The following is a 16,258-nucleotide window of genomic DNA, read 5'->3' as shown; positions in this document are numbered from 1 at the left end:
CATCAGTGATCTGTCTGTTGTATGGATGCAAAGGTTGCTTCCAAGCTGGAGATGATTGGAGTCTGTTGAAGAGGATTGGTTGTTGAAGCCCAGTCATCCTCATTGATATACAGACAGAGGCACCGCAGTCAACAGAAACGAGGAAAATAATTCAGTGCTAAATGTATTTTCCCCAATATATCGGTACTTCCATTGGATGATTGTATTTCAGACCATGATGGCCTATTTGTAGGGGGGGGAAAAAAAAAAATGATTCATGTATGTACCATGATTTTTAAAATCAATTCTTTCTTTTTTTTCTTTTTTTTTTACCAACAATAATAATAATATATAGTTTCTGTTTCTACGGTACTGCAGACGGCGACTGCATCATATCCGTTTCCAGCAAAACGGACCAAAAAAGCAGAAACACCATGTTATGTTCTTTACAAATGAAATAAATGTCAGATTAACTGACTGACTATGTGATGTGCATTCTTCTTGGAAATGGATGTCTCATGATATATTGTCTCTAGAAGTGTACTATTCAACTTTGGTTTTTGTTAAAAATTGAAAATGAAATGACAATACTCAATACTATTGAATCGCAATAAATGAAAATTGCAATACAAATCCAATCGGCACCCACGTATGGTGAAAGGATCGACTTGGGGGAGCATATATAGCCCTACTTATTGGATGAGTGGAAACCGTTGAGGATTGGTTGTTGAAGCCCAGTCATCCTCACTGATTTACAGACGGAGGCACCGCGGTCATTTGGCAGTCAACAGAAAAGACACACAGAGCTGTGCACATTGACTATTTTCACAAGAATCTGCTAAACAGTTACTGTTCTCATTACCTTAACACACAAACACACAGTTATGAGCAAACATGTCCCGGACTGCTCACTCAAGGTTCTGTCTTTAACGGCCGTGCGCCTCCAGGAGCATGGGCTTCCTAGGGCTGCATCTATTTATTTCTTTGCCCTACCGCTTTATTTTTATTTATTTTTTTCCCAAGCTTGTGAAATGTCCAAAAATAGTCAAATATGCGATCGCATTTTGCCAGAGCCAGAGGTGAAGTCTTCAGATGTCTTGTGGTGTCTGGCCAACAGTCCAAAACACCAATATATTCAGTTTACAATGATTTAGAGTGAGGTAGCAAAAATCTTCACTTTGAAGAACCTGCACTTAAATAACATTTTTGATTTGGATAATTTACACTGTAAAAAAAAAAAAAAAAAAAAAGTCCGTAGAAAAACTGATAATGTCCTGGCAGGAAAATTACCAGCACCTTTTCTGTTAAGTTTACCGACATTTCTGCTAATCCAAAAACCAGAAAATTCTGTACATTTACAGTATATCATCTCTACTTTTTTTGTTTTTTTTAAACTGACATTTCTATTAATGCAAAAAATGTAAATACACTTGTTTAAAATCATTACAGAATGTTCCTTCATAATAACAGTATATTAGCCCGTATTTCTATGGACTTTTCAAACAGTGTGCTGGCAATTGAGTGATGATATGCAAAAGTTCAGTGTGGTGTTTTAAAAAAACAAAAAAACAACCTCAAAATCAAGTATATTTAAATATGCCAACTCGCAGACTAAATGGCTTAGTTTTTGAAGATCCTTTTGTGTCGACCCCAACGCTGTGAGAGGCTCGTTGTTAGATTAGATGAGATGTCCATCAACGAGGAGCCTCTCGCAGGACACCGTCAGCTGTTCACAAGTTTGCTTCTGAAGTCGTCATTTGAATTTGATCCTCGCATGTTTTGGTATTGTTTCATTAGTACCAGGCGCATTACTGTACATGATGTGCATTATTATATATTGCTATTTTTTTATTTTTTTTTTTTTTTTTAAATTGGGATGCATTTTATAGTTTAGTCTACAAGTAGACCTAAGCAACTTGTGCCAAAGACCACAAAAGTGAATCGACATTTTACAAATGCAGTAAGCGACGATACAGTTCAAGAGGTCAGGAAATTTGTAAATTACGCCTATGGCTGAATGTAAGGAGCATGGTGACTCCTCAGGCAGATTTTTTTTTTTTTTTTTTTTTTTTTTTTTTTTTTTGTAAGATGATTATTATCAGATGCCTGCTTTTCCGCCTGAGTTTGCACAGTGCAGTACGCTCGGTGAGACAGTAAAACTCTGACCCCTGGTATGATGAAAGGGAAGATGGTCCTTTTGAGCGTGTCAAGTGGAGGTGACGGAGCCCCCCCCACCCCTCTGACCACAGCGTGACCCTCACCCCAGCCGCCTGGCCGCCGGGATTAGCACAGATAAAGACATACATTCATTAGCCTAACATAACGTACGCTGATGAGTGCACTATGAAAAGTCTCAGAGGCTATAAAAAGTGGCCTTCACCCCATTGTTTGATCCTAAAGGCTGCATTGTGGCCATCCAATGTAGCTTCAAATGAAAAGACAAGTTAACTATAACCTAAGTGGTTGATCACTTGAACTCCCATATCCATCAATGATTCATCTTTTTTTTTTTTTTTTTCAGTGAAAGAGACATTTTATGTTTTTTTTTTTAAAAAGAGAAGAAAAAAGAAACCAGTGCTAAATCATTATTTGATATGTATTTTCCCATTATATACTTACTTCCATTGGATGATTGTATTTCTGCCCATGGTGGCAGGAAAAAAAAATCGATTCATTTCTGTATGTATCGTGATTTTTTTTACTTATTTATTTTTTTTAACCAATGATTCACCTAAATATCTTCTTTTTATACTGTACCACTGACGGCGACTACATCATATCCATGTCCCGCAAAATGGAGCGAAAAAGCAGAAACTCCGTTATGTTCTTAGAAATGAAATAAATGAAAATCGCGATAGAAATCGCACAGTGCAAGAATCTAATTGGGATCAAAGCATATGGTCTCAGCCCTACTTACAGTATTTGTCATTGTTTTCTGAAGTTATATATTCCCAGATTATGCTCCCTAAATACAAAACAAGTACAATGTTCTTTTGTATCAGTTCCTCGTTTCTTGGACTTCTTCCCATTTTTTTTTTTTTTTTTTTTTTTTTTTTTTTTTGTAAATGTACTTATTAGCTTTCTTTTTGAGAGTGAGATGAGAAGAAGGCTAACCAATCTCATGTCTGTGTTCAGTGCGGAGCAGGAATCGGGACTTGGCTCAGCATAAAGACTGGAAACAGGGAAACGGCTCGCCTGGCTCTGTCCAAAGTGGGGGAAAAAAAATAAAAAAACCTTGTTTGGTTAATCTATTTTAATTCTCTTTTAGTTTTTAGGCCGAGTTAAAGGGATACGCCACCGTATGTTGAAATAGGGCTTATCACGGTCTCCCCTAGCTGTAGATAGGTGGGCCAACACATTTTGTGCATGCATCGTTTTAGTCCAGTGCAACACCAGCAGTGCCGCCGCTAGTTAACTTAGCGAAGTGAATGGAATCCTATGTTGCCAGTTAGCATGTTGTGAGTAAAAGTGAGCCGACAAAAAAAACAACCTAATTACTTGCAATGAGACAAAAAATGTGTTGGCCCGCCTATCTACAGCCAGGGTAGACCGTGATAAACCCTATTTCAACAAACGGTGGCGTATTCCTTTAAGCGTTTCTTGACGAAAAACTGTTCATCAGTCTGTCGAGCATTTCAACGCAGCCTCTCCGGTGTGGGTTGCCAGTAGGACTGCACGATATGAGGAAAATACGTAATTGCAATTATTTTGACTGATATTGCGATGTGATTCACAATATTGGAGGAAATTCTAATTTCTGTATCATTATTCTATCTATCTATCTATCTATCTATCTATCTATCTATCTATCTATCTATCTATCTATCTATCTATCTATCTATCTATCTATCTATCTATCTATCTATCTATCTATCTATCTATCTATCTATCTATCTATCAGTGATCTGCACCAAAGAAAAGATGTTTTCTTTAGTCTGTAGGATACAATTTGCAGGATGGGACGTCTCTGCAGCACCACAATACTTCATTCTGAATGCAGTGTTTCCTCTATGTTGATGTGACCGTGGTGGCCCCCCACGGCAACATTTCTGCCCCCCACGGTATCAGAAATAGGGCTGCATGTCGGAGAATAGCACGGACACGCAAGGATAACTAGCCAGTTGAGATCGGGTGTGTACGTCCTTGAGAACTGTAAGTCTTATAGCATTTGTCGTCAGTTCATTTAAGCCTGGTCTTGCGAATTTAAGTTAACTGGTGATTTTTGTTGTTTGTGTTCTTCACCTGCGAGCTAAATTGCACATGGCTGTTGATTTGATAGCGATTGCTCAACGCCCTCGCTCACGTTTTGTATTTTAAGTGCATTATTTACATGCTGAAGTAGTTACACTGCATTAAGATAATGGAATTAATAGTGGGTTTATTGTTATTTGCTACAGAATGCTTAGCCTATATGTCAAGATCAAAGTTGGCCTATATAGTAACTCAAAAAACACAGTTCAATCACAACAGAAAATTAGCCTCATTATGTGTGTGAATAGAGGTGAATAAATGTATTAGTTTGTGTTGCAGCGAAGTGTCAGTTCCATTTTATGGGGGTGGGGGGTCTGGAGCTGCCCCCACTGCTAAAAAAAAAAAAAAAAAAAAAAAGAAATCCTAAAGGAAACACTCCATAAAAATGGAAATTACAGTGCTCATACCCGTCTAATACAATAAATACAATATAATACAATACATAAATGCAACACAAAATTATAAAAATGTATGTTTAAAGTGCTTGTCGTGCGGTCTGATAGTCTGAGGTATAAAAGAGAGAGCATACCGCTTAGTTGGTTGGACACATATTTTGCCTTTTAACAAATAGTGCTGCCAACCGCACTGTGATAACTACACCTGGTTGTCGTTCATCTAGAAATAGTCTCACACACCATAACTCCATTGAAAAGCACCACTAGTTAAATTTTCCGTGTGTACGGATTAAACAAACGAGGTACAACGTGTTCATTCGTGAGGTTCAGAGGTGCTGGAAGGCATTTCTATTCTCTGTGTGAGAGCCAAGCTGTTTCCTCCTAGAGTCTAACCACATCCTGACTCCAGCTCTCTGCCTCACCCACAGACATGATCAATCTTCCCATCTCACTCCTATTTAAATTTTTAAGATTTTTTATTTTTTTCTTTGGCCATTTTAAGCCTTTATTTGATAGACATGAAAGCGGAGAGAGAGAGCAGGGGAATGACATGCAGCAAAGGTCGGAGTTGAACCTGCATACGCTGCGGCGAGGACTGAGCTTCTGTACATGGGGGTGCCCACGCTCTACCAGGTGAGCTACCCAGGCGCCCCCTCATCTCACTCTTAAAAAGAAATGAAACGTGGCGGGCTAGCTCAGAGGGTAGAGCAGCTGCACACGTGGAGGTTTATTCCTCCACGCAGAAGGTCCCGCGTTTAGTCCGACCTGTGGTGGTTTCCTGCATGTCTTCCCCTCTCTCCCCCCTTCATGTCTGAGCTGTCCTATCCATTTAAATTTAAATGCCCATAAAAATAATCTTTTAAAAAAAAAAAAATGAAGAAATTAAACGAGCATATTTCCCAAAATGGGGGAAAGTAAAGTATTCCTTTACTTTAGAAAGTTCTGTGTAAAATGAGCAACATGTGTTTGTAATGATGGATGTAGCAGGAGGGGGTTGGCAGAGTTGAAGAGGTTACATTCTGTTCAGTACAGTATGGCTCTTGTATCATGCAGATTTCTATCGGTCTAAGAAGCTGGTAGAGTCGCTTCGGAAAGGTGCAAAAGCTTTGGTGGTTTATCTTTTTAGATGCATCGCTCCAAAAAAGGCTGAAAAATAAAGTTGCAGGGTGTCTACGAGTCCTGAAAAAGCTTAAAAATATCTATATGAAAGTTAAATGATAAAACTCAACATGAATATATAAAATGTGTGTACCTCTTTTTAATTAATTTTAATAATTTGCAATTATTTATTAAAGTATAGCTAAAGTTCAGCGTTCACTGTTTAACCGATAAAACATGTCATGGAGCATTATAACATGAGACCCCATCAAAACTGTTCTATATTCATATGCAAGGATGAGGACATGGATATGAACTGCCAGCAATGAGGGTTTTTCTTTTAATAAACATGGAACATTGAACAGAAATGCAGAACATTTATCACAAAAGCGAAATGTATAATACAAAAAAATTAAAAATGCAACAAAAAAATATCCGTAATTTCCTGTAAACTGAAATGTCTGATACGCCTCAGTACAACCGCAGCATCTACATGTTGCGCCTTCTACCATGATGTTAAATAGTCATAAAAAATAAAATCCACTGAAAATAGGACATTTCTGTAAACAATCTGTTATATGTAACATTATTCCAGCATTTATCTTGTGGGAAAAAAAACAAAAAAAACAGTAACTACAATAATAAAAAAACTGTTAAAGCAAATGTTACACCAAACGTTATTCGTTCAATTTAAAAACGATTAATCGTTCATCCCTGGTTCAGGTGATGAAAATGTAGCATTACAAAGTTTAAACCCCTTCTTACTCATACTAAAGAAATCCCCCCCGTCACTTCCAGGTGATCAGAATGTGAGCCTGTGAGCTCGGCGATCTGTGAACTTGAGCGGCGCTGTGAGGCCATGCACTTTGTCAGCCTGAAGCAGTGGGGAGGACAGAGTAGACATTGTGTAGACATTGTGCTGTGCTGCGTTACACACCGGGGTCGAGGGTCAGGTGAAGGGCTCGGAGGGATGACCGCCCAGCAGCCTGTGAGGCCAACACTTGAGTTCCTTCACAATCTGTCAAATGCAATATCCACCATGGAGCGCTGAAGCATCTCTGTTGCTAAAGGCGGACTGCTAATCAGGGCCCATACTACATGGGGGAAGAGGGGAGCCCATAGAAGTGTTTCGTAACAGTTGTAGGCTCTAGTGTTTTGGTTTTAGGGTTTCCCTGTGGATTCTTCCTTTTACGGGATTCTTCCGGTGCCACCGGAAGTTCCGCCAGATGTCATCTTCTCATTTTTCGGCCGGATGTCCCTCACCTTCCGCTTTCTTTGCGTTGGCATTCTAAACTCGGGTTCGATTCGGGCTAGAACCGACCATCAAATTTACATCCATCTTGTTTTTGAATAAAATTCTCATCACACACCCGCCAGCTATTTCAATTCCAGAGCTCGCCTCCCTACATGCACATGTTCCACCAAAACAAGTTCCTTCCCTCGTATCCATTATTGGGACAATATTGTAGGGTTGGCAATTGGTGTTTTCACAAAATATTTCTCACGATGAGATTTTAGATAAATAACCACCAATATATGCAGATATAATTACTAAGTGGTTAAAGGCAAATAATAGAACAGTGGAGTTAGTTAAAAAAAAAAAAATGACATCACTTTACTGTAATGCTGTCTATAGCCCTTGTGTTGACTTGTGCAAAAACAAACTGTGTTTTTCAAGGTTGACGGGAAGACAACACAAGGGTTCAAAACCAGGTGACAGACACTTATGCCATATTACAACTCAAAATCTAGTCCCATACATGGATATGAAATCGATTTAATTGCCTAGCCATCGTAGCACCCCTCTAACATTCAGCAGGCCATGCAAACCCACTAGAAGCAACATTTGACCCATAAAGGGACAATAAGGCTTTGATAGCAGCCAGCTAGATAAGAGTGAGCCCCCTAAAGCCAGGTGGTCGCATAACGGTGGCAGAGTCTTCCCTCTACACTTGGTTATAACCCCATCTGCTCCTTCAAGTCTGTCTCAGGCAAACTGAAACTCCTTACTGTCATGCTTGGGTGTCTCCACTGGTGAGGGGGGGTCGGAGGGGGTGGATCGAGTGGTGCCCAAAGGGGTGGAGCAGCTCTCTCGGCTCTGACCCTTTCAGCGAAAACAGGATTCATCTAGTCCTGCTGCCACAGTGTGAAAACAATGATCTATCTGTGGCTGCTGCTGCTTCCTCTCATCCATCTTACAGTTTGGAGGGGGGATTGATTGATTGATTGAAAAGCTGACGTCACACAACCCACAGTTGTAATCTTACAATACATTTCCCCTCTGTGTCTATGTCCTCACTGCGTCAGCCAGTCCCTAGCTGCTTACACAGACAGGAGATTTAGTGATGGGCTGTGAGAGATGTTTGGGACATTTCTAAAGCTTCTGTAGACGGAGCTCTTTGACTCTCATTGCTCATGCTTGCTACTAGGGGTGTAACGACGCATCGATCTGGATCAGTATATCAATTGAATCCTCAAAGATCCGTTATTATCAATACAAAGTGAAAATATCGATACATATCGTCTTTGAAGGACAAATCCGGCGCAAAATGAACCTAGGGGTTAATAACACATGTGTACCGAGTCGACCGTCCTCTGGGATTTGTTTTCATGCTAATCGAATGTGACCAGTTTTATCGCAAACCGCTAATTAGCTTATAAAGCTAGTCGTCAGGGCACGGATAAAGTAAAAAGAAATCGCTATTTCTACACCACTAACAAGGCTCAGAATAGCACCACACTTCCATGGTAGCATAATGAGGGTCCCTACATGTAAACCGAAGCATTGAGAACTTTGTAAGTATTGTGCGTTTCAAAATTTCAAAAGTAGGCAAGGAGAGGATTTAAAAGTTTAACAAGTATTTATTTAAGTAAAATCATAAGAGCATAAACGTGTACACTGGTCTGAGTCGAGCAGGCACACAGGCTTCTCTCATCAGACTGAATTTTCTGGCTTATACATGAATTCATATATCAGTCTCTAAGAGCATTTTGATTTGTTTATTAAAAGTTGGAGGAGTACCGTGGTTTAGACTTAGCGTCCCCTGGTTGGTGCACAGACTGGTCCCAGTCTTTTGGCACACGCCCTCTTCATCAGCTGTTAGGCAGACTTTAGCTATGCTGATGGTCAGAAAGAACAATGCGCCGCTGTTGCCTGTCACAGGTTAAGGAGTAACTTATTCTCATGGTCAAACTGATATCAAACTGATATTAACTTTGTTGCTGCACTCTTGTTGCTTTCTGACCACTGTCATACAGTGCTGCTGTACAACAGTACAACAGTATCCTTTTCTCATCTTGCATGACTAAGCTGTCACAGTGCTCTTCCACTAAACACACAACTATAATTCAACTATGATTTGTATCCTCATAAAGCACAGCCAGCTTGACTGATTATTTTTATTTCTTACAGTATACGGACAGTTTATTAAAAAGAGTTTTATAAAGACCGTACCGTTCACCTATACAAGCGGGCGCCATCTTGGGAAAACGGTTAGGACCAGTAACCAGTAACATAGCTCAAGCACGGCGTTAGTCATTCGACTGGTCATGACTGTTTTCCCAAGATGATTTCTTTTTACTTTACCAGTGCCCCGACGACTAGCGTTATAAGCTAATTAGTGGTTTGCGCTAAAACTGGTCACATTCGATTAGCATGAAAACAAATCCCAGAGAACGGTAAAACTCTTTTGCGTTGGATTTGTCCTTCCTTCCTATCAGTCTTTATTTTGAACTTCCCACTTTAAATGTATACTTTTTATTAGAATAGAATGGTTTGTTTTTCATTTACATGTTTGGAAGAGCCAGTGTCAAATCATGTTTCGGTTGCCTTTTCTAAATAAATATACATGTAACAGATTGTGTTAAATGGGCTAATGTTTGTCTCGTAATGCCTGAATTAAATTGAATCAAAATCATATTGTGGCAGACTTTGTTCAAAGAATCAATATATCGAATCGTGATAAGACGAGTGATCTGGCTATACAGAAGTTTGAATCATTTCCTATTGGATTGTATCCATCCGTTATGACCGGCTTGCAGAAAACTGCAAAAGCAACATTAATATATATCCGTTAATCAATACATACAATAAATATAGTTAAAATAGCTTACGGTAAACATTTCATATGAAAATAGTGATATGTAAAGACAAACTGTCAATCTCATCCTCACTTCCTGCCATTTTTGTGTCTATTCATCCATTCATCTCACCCCCCAGAACTTGACAAGTGAATGGAAATTTTTTTTATTTTTTTTACACATGGAAATGTGACTCACTTTGATGTAAATAGCTTTTCTCATGGAAAGTTTTTTTCCTGCGTCTCTATTAGCTCCTAATGCTCAGTCAAAGAGGAACAGAATATCCTATTAACGGGTTTATTCACGGTAACAGGGAGACTCAGTGGGGGTATCAGAGGTTCAAAGAAACCGTTTGACCTCACTAAGACTCCAATGGTCCCGTGGCCGTATAGCCAGGTTACTCTGACATCTGAATTCAGCCTCTAATCCGGCTCACTGATTCCTGTCGCTACGTCTCTGTCATCATTTCCCCCTCCTGTGTCCTGTGCGCTGGTGGGGCCAGGCCTGCCGTGGGACATGTGATAGATGGTGGCTGTGTGGTTCGGAGTTGCTGAGATAAGAGCAGGGCTGGCCCAGGGCCGGCCAGGCTGGCAGATAGAGGCCAACCTACTCAGATAACAGGCTGGCGTTGCCCTCCGCTGGCCATGCGGAACCCCAGCCATCTGGGACAGAAGAGCGGGGACAGTGATGGACTGATATAGGGCCTGCATGAATGTTAGGGAGGGATTCCTGGGCTGTGCTAATGGCTTCATGTTGAGGATTTCAGAGGGTCTGGGACTTCGGTTTCTGTTGCATGTACATCAGATGGAGCCTTTACATTGTGGCCTCGTGCAGCGACAAGTCCAGCCATATGGCACTTTGTAGTAAGGAATGTCCATTCTGCTGTCTTGCAATATACATTACAGTGTCTGGTGTGGCTTCTTATTGACCACAGCATTGTGTGAAGACTCAAACCACAACTGGAGTAAGGTTTATGTGAACCACATTATAGAAAAGTGTTTTTATTTGTGTATTGTAAGAGATTATGGGGATCTTTTCAGTAGGGCTTGGTTAAACAAATTGATTCTCCAATTAAAATCAATCTTTGAGTTTGAGTGATCTGATATTGATTTTTATTTATCGAGCTATTAAAATTGCTTGGCGATTATCAAATAATTTCAGCTCTAGCCACCATTATCCATCATTGCCCTTTTTTTTCCTGTTTTAGATATTTTTTATTTAGTTTTTCCAAATCTGAATCGAATGTCTAACAATAGTCTGTAAAGCATTTTGCATCATAATTGTGACTTTGCACTATATGCCAATAATATACTGTATATGTTTTTTTTAATAGAATTTCAGTGCTGAAGCAACTAGTGAATCAAATTAGCTGATGATATGTTATTGATATCATAGGCCTTTTTCACAGAAGTCATGTTGACCAATATAAATAATAAAAGGATGACTCTCTTTAGGTTTTTGATTGGTTGTCTGACAAGAAGCAGTTTGAAGTACCTTGGGCTCTAGAGACGTTTTTATGATTTGGAATTAAACAAAAAACATCAACCGATAAAATGAAACTAATCCATAGTTGCAGACACTTTACTTGACCGGTCTTACTGGAGCCACAAAGTCCAAATTTGGGGCAAAGTGGAGCATGGCTGGGCGGAGCTTGCTTTGATAGCCTCAGACAACTGTCAATCAGCAAAAATGTCCCAAATAGGTAAAGAAAAACGTGTTAAACCCAAAGAGATTCAGTTTACTATCATGTATGACAAAGAAAAGCACCTTTTGATATTAATGAACAACCGTTAGATTCAAGCCATTTATCTGCCACAGAGTTTCTTGTCAGCTTGATGTTGGCAAATGCAAGTTGCTTCTGCTACAACGGCATTCTAAAGCAGCTGTATGAAAAATAATAATGTTAGACCTGGGAGAGAGAGGTGATTTTCAAAAAAAAAAAAAAAAAAAAAAAAAAACTAGAATTAGTAGTAAATTTACGTTAAAAAGTACTCAGATATTACTCTGAGATTAAAGGGTTGAATTTGGAATTTGATTGGAATTTTTTTTTTTTTGCACTTTTCACACTTTGCAATGTCATCCACTGGGCATGATTGGACCCTTTGGCTGGGGCTGTTCTGGCCCACGGGCCGTATGTTTGACACCCCTGCATTAGAGGAACTGCGGCCTAAGATATTTCCAGTCATCAGGTAAATGCCTCACACAAAAGGCTCAGACCATTGAATCTGTGGTTAAATCGCCACATGGAATAAAGAAATGTCTGCGTTAGGTCTGCACGATATGAGGAAAATATGCAATATGCGAAAACGTGGTGGAATATATCGATAACGATATTACTTGGGATAAATAAACCGATATTAGAGTGTACTCAGTCCTGCGTTTCTGCTGCTTTCAGTATTCTGCTAAAGTACAACCTATTGCTTGTTGAATATAAAAAAAAATAAAATGAAAGGAAATCCTTTCCAACGTTCTTTTATTGAACAAACTGAATGTGGAAGTCCATATAAAAGGCAGCACTAAAACAAGAATGACAGTTAACATTTTAAAGTGCAGTTTTCTACAGACATTTTTCTTTTTAACGAACACAAAAAAAATCCCTCTGTGTCTTTCTGGATGTGTCGCAGCCTTTCGCGATGGGTTTATCGCGCCAGTTGATGCTCGATGACCATTCAAACAAAACAATATATTGTGTCTTATTGGGCATGCGTAGCCTCCATCCAGAGTCGGAGGGGACAAGAGGTGGTGTGTTATTTCGATGGCGAGCTGATTGCGTCAGAAGTCACAGGGGTTTTTAGAGGTGAAAGGTTAAAGATGCAGCCTTTCTTTGTCAACACACAATGGGCCACAGCGGAGCAGGCTCCGGCTGTATGGGCTGCTGCTGCTGGAAGCCTTCCCCAGCCTCAGGCTGTAATGGTCAATACACCGTCATGAGGATTAGCAACAGAGACCACACACTGGAGAGCTCCATTCTTCTCTATTGCTGGTCCATTATCAACCCAACACTGCAGCCTTGGAGTATGGACTGAAACCAGGCTTAATCCTGATCCCAGCAACGCCAACCATTAATGGCTGACAAGAAAGCAGCAGAGAGAAGATGCGTGGGAGGACTGGCTGACCAATATCCTCAGCGTGTCCTTGTGCAGACATTGGCTTTCCGTTGAAAGATCATTATAGTGGAAAACCTAAAAGCATGGGAAAACGATTTTAAAATGTGTTTTTTTGTTTTGTTTTTTCCCCTTATCCAGCATTTCCAATCATTTCAGAACAGTATGAACATTGTCTCGTGGAGACTTGAGTTGGTTAATCCGTCGCAGTGAGCGCATCACCACACAAGTCTTATCCACATATCTTGAAAATAATAGAAGCAGACATGATATCCACTGGGATCAATTACTCAAGTTTTTAAGTCTTTACACATTCACACGTTTTCACACGAAACATTAAACAATTAGGATTTACGGACATTTCGAAAGCATCGCACATATCCCAACAACAAAACTGCTGAGAGACCCTTATACAGTCCTTTTTAGTTGAGGTGCTTTCTTGCACTCTATCGTTAATAAAGAAGGAAAAAGTTCTTTGGCCGGTACACTTCTGTGCTTCCTGAACAATAGCTGTCAGTCTGTGGGTGGGATCACCTTGAAAGTGACCAATCGTAAGGAGAGCCAGTGCCTCCTTGGTTTCCAACCCTAAAATCTCAAAAGTCTGTTTCAACCGAGCGAACAGAATTGGAACTTTGAGAGCAGCGTTTATGGGCACGCTGCTTAATTTTATAAACACAGGTGCCATTCTTCCCCCCTCCCTATTTTTTGTTTCACGCTCGCAGCTGCTTCTACGACAAAGATTAGTATCTGCTCTGGTGAAATGATGCGATTTGCTTGTGAGCATGTCTTATCACACTCGCAAGGTACGACATAAAAAAAATACACAAATATCCATGTTGTCTGGCTTCAAGTAACGTGTTTGTGTCTGAACTACCAGCTAACCGAACCCATCGGAGTCCGGTGAGGAGTTACCGGCCCGGTTTAGCTGTGCGTGTCACGGCCGCGACTGTTGGTTCAAAACAACAATGGCGGACGCGATGGACCAATCGCGGTTCATCCAGTCACCTGTCAGGTATTTGTTTTGAAAGCGCCTTCCCCTTTCCAAACGGTTTCCAATGCCGGCTTCTAAGTTCATCTGGTGCGTCAGGCTCCTAACATGGTGCTAAATTTAAAAGTTGGCAAACGTACTTTGGCAGTAAAGCAGTATTGTGACAAAATGCAAATACATAATTGTTAGCTAGCTGAAATGATTGACTCAAGATTCAGTTTTTCTTTTTTTTTTACCTCTGCTTCAGCGCTGCAGTGAAAGAAAAGTGCGGTGTTCACTTGTGATCTTTTTGTAGATCTCACTTAAAAGCTGTGACATATCTCGGAGGGGGGGGGCGCTCACAGACATTCATCCTTTGTGTGTGTGTGTGTGTGTGTGTGTGTGTGTTTTCAGGGGAGGGGCGACTGAAGCACGTGTGCGTCGGAACAGAGCTTGTGTGTGTCGGTGTATGCTCCAGGGAGAACATATGCTGGTGTTGACTGTGGGGCAGGGGTGGAGGTAGTAGGGGGGGGGGAGCTGGCGTGTGTCGGGTCAGGGGTCTACAGCTGTTGATAGCAGGGTGGTACACGGACACGGATAGGGGGGGTCTGATGCCCCGACAGCCCACACTCTGCACCCGTCTGGATGTGAGTGATGGAGCTGTCCGAGCGCCGTGTAAGTGAGAAGTAGACGCTGTGTCTCCAGACGCCGGCCGCACAGATGGCCAGGCTGCTGATGGAGGCGAGATGGGGGGGAGATTGAAAGAGTGTATAAAATAAAGCTCAGACAGCAAGAGGGTAACCAATATGAAGCAAACAGATTGTTCTGGGGTTATGGTTAGACCCGTATGGTAGTCAGATAACATCAGTATTAAAAATTGAATTTGGTCCTGTCAGTGTGGTCCACCTCTCTTATTTGTGATGCACTTTGATTCAGAATTTACTGTACGGTTGATTAAATATTACACAGATTGGCCATTAACCTAAAAATAATTCTAATGAAAGAGTTTGATAGCCTCTACCTCAATGTTTTCCCTAGGTTTGTGGAAGACTTAGGTGCACATATTTGGCATGGGAATGTAGGGCTCCTCCCTCAAGAAAAATGACTTTTTTCAATAAACATGCATACCATTTTGGACCTTATTTTTTCTTTTCTTTTTTTTACCACATCTGTGTCTAAAACGTTGGAAAAGCTAGAGCAGATAATAAATAAACCTCACTAAAAAAAAGCTTAAAACTCAAAACTTGCTTAAGAAGTGCACTGTGGGCCAACTACAAAAGTAATTTAGTTAGTTTTGATGCTCACATTGATTTATTATTATTATTATTATTATTATTATTTATTACATTTATATTGCGCTTTATCATAGACACCCAAAGCGCATTTGAAACATTCATTCAGCTTGGGTGGTGTGTCCCAAAATTGCTTGGGTGCTGCACCTAAGCGTTATAATGGTAGGGAATCCCCTGTTATTCTTTGGGATAGAAATGGTCGCATTTATAGGAACAATTATGGAAGTGCGCTTGTGGCTTTCCTCCAATTTATCTTATCTGACTGGAAGCTCTATGGCTAAGATTTGGTTAGGTTTAGGCAAACAAACTTCTTGGTTAAAGTAAATGAACGATTGCCATGTTTAAAAGGAACCAGCATTGACTCATGCATACTCTTGTCAATACCAGACACAATGTATTAAGCCCAACCACCACAAAAATTATGAATTATTAGCCGGTTCTAACCAGAGCAGGATTAACCTGCTAGATTAGATTAGATAGACTTTATTGGGAAATTCCAGTGCTACAGCAGAAACATAAGACACACACAGCACACATACAGAATATACAAGAAATAACAAATAGGATAGAATACAAGGACAACTATTCAAAAATAAAGATTAAAAAATACAAAGGAAAGAATGTACACATGTATATGGTAATGATGCCTGCTGCAAAATAAGATGTGGGTTTGACTGGGACCCCTGTATAAAATAGGCCCTCAAGATTAGATAAAAATGCATGAGCCACCTTTATCATTTCAGTTATATTGTACTTCAGTGGTGCTTATTACCAACCTATTTATCAATGAATCCATCAAATGACCACAAAGTAATGGCTACACAGTCAACCTGGGGACTCCAGAGTACCTTCCACAATCTGTCCTCTGTCTTTCACTTCTAATCTCAGTTTGAGTTCACTAAGGCGGTGAATAATGCTGAACATTAACAGGGACATCACTTCACATCACTGCTGATGTCAAGTTGTAAACTGTTGAATATTGACCTGGACCAGATTCCTCTAAGCTGGAAAAGCCCTGTTGACTGTAGTATTTCTCTCTCTCTCTCTCTCTCTCTCTCTCTCTCTCTCTCTCTCTCTCTCTCTCTCTCTCTC

General features: G+C 40.3%; 1 protein-coding gene across 1 annotated transcript in view; it reads left to right on the top strand.

The window, feature by feature from the left end:
• nr6a1a (nuclear receptor subfamily 6, group A, member 1a) overlaps positions 1-16,258 on the top strand; it is a 117,577-nt gene that overhangs the window by 12,267 nt on the left and 89,052 nt on the right. The window lies entirely within an intron of this gene.

This window comes from Perca flavescens, chromosome 5 (genome assembly GCF_004354835.1).
Source record: "Perca flavescens isolate YP-PL-M2 chromosome 5, PFLA_1.0, whole genome shotgun sequence".
Taxonomy (NCBI): Eukaryota; Metazoa; Chordata; class Actinopteri; order Perciformes; family Percidae; genus Perca; species Perca flavescens.
Note: the sequence above shows the minus strand (reverse complement) of the source record. Positions and strands in the feature narration are given on the sequence as shown.